Source organism: Crinia signifera, chromosome 2, assembly GCF_055691185.1.
Source record: "Crinia signifera chromosome 2, ASM5569118v1, whole genome shotgun sequence".
In the NCBI taxonomy this organism is placed as follows: Eukaryota; Metazoa; Chordata; class Amphibia; order Anura; family Myobatrachidae; genus Crinia; species Crinia signifera.
In genome coordinates this window covers 383,085,680-383,090,541 of record NC_139218.1, presented here as the reverse complement: position 1 = coordinate 383,090,541, position 4,862 = coordinate 383,085,680, and positions in this window count along the sequence as shown.

Below are 4,862 nucleotides of genomic sequence, written 5' to 3'. Positions count from 1 at the left end.
CAGCACTTTACCAAGTATAGTATCTCTTACTAACTGCTTTGGGGCTCATCTACATTTGGATATAAGTCATTTTACAAGATTCCTCTCAGATGTAGTAGGACACACCCACGCTTCTATGTTCACAATCTCTTTTCACAATCTCTCCATATATGGAACTAGACACACCCTTTGGGTGGAGCATGACACCCCCCCTCAATGGGTCGCTGTGCAAAACTCTGCTACCAACTATAATCTCCCTGAAACTAGTTTTCAAAAGTAGGTAAGTATGCAGCAATGGCAACCATTATCGACCTTGCAGCAGGTCTTGGCCTCAGCCACTACTCTGGCCTGGGTCAAGGTCTTCAATGATCAGCTCAAAAATTTGGTATCTGGTCTGAGGGCATTTGTGGGAAGCTATTAAGAGTTGCACCTGATGCAAACACCAGTTGATCATACTCCTTTCAGGATAATGCCCGCTCCCTATCCTTCCCTGTGCCACTGGTTAATGGTATTTTAAGGCATACTTGCCTATACTGCTAGGGCAAACTAGTTGGCACATGAGGTTGTGGCTGGCGGGAAGATAGGGGCAACAATGATGAAATTCAGTGCTGTGTGACTGGCACCATCAATTCCCTTTCCGTCCCGCCCACATGTGCTATGTGAGTGGGCAGCCAATGGGATTCCAGAGGGCTAGTAGGGGAATGCGGGAGACTTGTCCACCTTTCCAGAGGGCCGGGAGGGCCTCCCGATTTTACGGAGCCTCCCAGCCTCTCAGGGAGGGTGGACGAGTATGATTTAGGGTGATGTCATTTCTGATATGTCTGGTGGTTATCAATGCTATGCTTGTTCTTAGTTTGCATGGAAACAAATGTATTTGCACAGATGGACTGGAAGGAGAGAGGAAGGAGGAGGGGGGGGGGAGAGCTATGGGGTCTTTATCTAGCTCTGGCCGCAAAGAATCTTTTTCCTTATATCCAGTGTATTCCCCATTTGTCCTGCGCGATGTTTCATTATTTATCTGCCTAGAACAAGTTTGGAACGTCTGGTGTCCTATGGGTGCAAGAAGATAGTTGCAACATTATTTGTATTATTAATATACTGTAGCAGCGTCCTAGTCTGCAGCCTACAATTGGGAACAAGCGCAGTAATGAAACAAGACAGGATGTATCCAAACAGGAGATAAGAGGACGCTGCCTGCAAACTTCCAATTATAGGTCTGTACACACAGAACTACCCATGGACGCCTGGCAGGAGGAGACCGCGGCAGAAGGGGCCACTCCACTGCCCAGAACTATTTGTCACCAGCAATTCTGCAACATGTGCGACCTCCTGTAACTTAATTATAGATTTATCTTTCTATGTTTTGATTATCTAAGCTTTTTTTGCTCTTTGTTTAAAATGATGGGCCTTATTCAGTACCATTTGGAACGAGGCGAATTCGGACCCCGTTCCGACGGTAGAGGGATCTGCGCATGCCCAAGCGTATATTTGCACAGGTGTAGACACCGGCAACTAATAGCTTCGGCGAGTTACACATTTGCCGGGCCGTTCGTTGTGGGGAGGGAGGGCTGGGGGTGGATAGCGGGCAGAAACGGGGTTCGCCATGGGAATGCAGCCGGCCCGATGTCCGCCGGGGGCAGGAGGCTGATGCCACAGGACGTGCACTATGGTATTGGAGCAAGGCAGGGCACTGTCTGGTATAGGAGTAGGGCAGGGCACTGCAGTGGGGTATAGGAATAGGGCACTGCAGTGGGATATAGAAGCAGGGCACTGTACGGTGGCATAAAGGAGTAGGGCACTGTTTGGTGGGTATAGGAGCAAGGAAGGGCACTGTGGTGTGGTACAGGAGCAAGAAAGGGCACTGTGTGGTATAGGAGTAAGGCATGGCATTGTGCGGTGGGGTATAGGAGTAGGACACTGAAGTGGGGTATAGGAGCAAGGCAGGGCACTGTCTGGTGTAGTATAGAAGTATTGCACTTTTTGGTGGGTATAGGAGCAAGGCAGGGCACTGTGTGGTATAGGAGTAGGGCACTGTGCGATGGGGTATAGGAGCAAGGCAGGGCACTGCAGTGGGGTATAGGAGCAAGGCGAGGCACTGTGCAGGGGGGTATAAGAGTAGGGCACTGTGCGGTGGGTATAGGAGCAAGGCAAGGCACTGTGCAGTGGGGTATAGGAGTAGGGTACTGTGTGGTGGGGTATAGGAGTAGAGCACTGTGCAGTGGGGTATAGGGGGCACTGTGCAGTGGTGTATAGGAGTAGGGCACTGTGCGGTGGGGTATAGAAGCAAGGCAGGGCACTTTGCAGTGGGGTATAGGAGTAGGGCACTGTGCGGTGGGTACAAGAGCAAGGCAGAGCACTGTGCGGTGTGGTATAGGAGTAGGGCACTGTGCGGTGGGGTATAGGAGTAGGGCACTGTGCAGTGGGGTATAGAAGCAAGGCAGGGCACTTTGCGGTGGGGTATAGGAGTAGGGCACTGTGCGGTGGGTATAGGAGGAAGGCAGAGCACTGTGCGGTGGGGTATAGGAGTAGAGCACTGTGCGGTGGGGTATAGGAGTAGAGCACTGTGCAGTGGGGTATAGGAGTAGGGCACTGTGGGGTGGGTATAGGAGCAAGGCAGAGCACTGTGCGGTGGGGTATAGGAGTAGAGCACTGTGCGGTGGGGTATAGGAGTAGAGCACTGTGCGGTGGGGTATAGGAGTAGAGCACTGTGCGGTGGGGTATAGGAGTAGGGCACTGTGAGGTGGGTATAGAAGCAAGGCAGGGCACTGTGCGGTGGGGTATAGGAGTAGAGCACTGTGCGGTGGGGTATAGGAGTAGAGCACTGTGCGGTGGGGTATAGGAGTAGAGCACTGTGCGGTGGGGTATAGGAGTAGAGCACTGTGCGGTGGGGTATAGGTGTAGGGCACTGTGCGGTGGGTATAGGAGCAAGGCAGGGCACTGTGCGATGGGATGGGGGCGGTTGTTCTGCAGCGCGGCGGGCGCTCGATAAGCAGTGATTTTCTCTGCTTACCGATGCCAACTTGAATCACCCCCTATGTTTTATTTTGAGGCAGTTTACAAAACATTCCCTCGCGCCACGCGTTATACCCTCATAAAACGTGACGTATAATTTTACACGCGTGTCCGCTTTTAACATGCGGAAACGGCGGTTGACAACGTGAAGCCCAATTAAATCAGTTCTTCATTTTAAGCTGTGTGAAATTGCAGCCCAAACGTCGTGGGCTAAGCATTCGATCTTTATTTTAAGCATACGCCGACATAAGGGGGCCTTTAAAATGCCTATTTTAGCATTACAGTGACAAGTATGAAAGTTCCAATAAAACCAGAGCATTTGGCGAGAGCCCGCTGTTCCCTCTGTCCTAATTAACTACACATGTTGTACTCCCAGAAGGCTTTGCTGCTGGGGCGCACTGCTGTTCTTTTCAGTGTCAAGAAAAGAAAAGTTCGACTTCTTCTTCAACCTACTCTGCAACACTTCTCTGTACCCTTAAAGCCCTAACACGTAATTTTACGGTGAATCATTCGCTCTTTTGCCTTTGATTAGAAACCTAGCAGTAGAAAAAAATAAAAAAGGTCAAAATTTTTTTTACTTTCTATTCTCCTTTCTCCGTCATACAATAAAAGCGGCTTTGTAGTCTACCGGTGACTCATTCTATTTTTTTTTTAGCACAGTAACTGGAACCACAGTCGTTAAAAAGGATGGAATAAAGTTTGTTTGGCCGGAAGGATCCGAATTCCAGCCTGTTCTTTCGGTTACTATTTAATCATCTATTCCCTATCCAGCGTTTTAGCTCTTGTTAATTTTCTTCTTTATGACATTCAGAGGCTGAACGCGGTCCCTCTGCTGTATTAAACACTGACTCTATACTTTCCTAAATGAATCCTGTGAAAAGGTCTTTGCATAAAGCGCATTTCGTAATCGCTGCTTCTAATTTTATTTCTCGCAGTTAACATGGACGATATTTGTTTGACTGGATGACATTAATAAAATAAAAAAGTTGATGGGATGTATTTGATGGGTATGACAGTTAAATGTATACTTGCCAATTTTCCCAAAATCCCCCTCCCCCAAACATACTCTCCAATTGTACCTTTTTGTTCAGTATATTAACGTTTTTTGTTGGAGTTTACATTCAAAATGATCCACCCTGGTGGATTTTACATGTACAGATATTTGCTGTGTTAACTATACATAAAATGAAATTATTAGAACTGAACTGAAGATACTATACAAATCAAACTCACAATATAAAGTATGTAACACTATTGAGTCTTTGTGGTACCAACAAATATAATGAGGATGGCCACTTAGTGGAAGATTTAAGAATGAGTGATGTTCTTCTTATCTCTCATTCTGAATGTTAAGAGGTGCTCCAGCCAATCACCACCTAACTGTCATATGAAAAGTAGGAGCTGATTGGCTGGAGCACAATTGGTGCTCCAGCCAATCACCACCTGTCATACGACAAGTAGGAGCTGATTGGCTGAATCACTATTTATATTCGTAACTAGTTAAGACAAGAATATTACTCCTTGTTGAATGAGATGCTTAGTGGTGAGCTGTCACATCCTGCATGGAGAGGAAGGATTTAATCAATAACGCTGTGCCTGATAGAAAAGGGCAGATGTACTGAGCCTTGGAGAGTGATCAAGTATTACACTATCAACCAAAAAGCTGTAATTGGGCCTGATTCAGATCAGCTCGCTACTGTAGGCTGCATATGTATAGGGACCGGAGTGTTCATTTGTGTTCTCATATGCGATAAGCTTGTATTTAGGGAAGCCAATCCCGGGGCATTTTTTCAATCCCGGGATTTGGGATTGAAAAATGCTCAATCCCGGGATTCCCGGGATCCCGGGATTGGCTTCCCTAAAAAAAAATG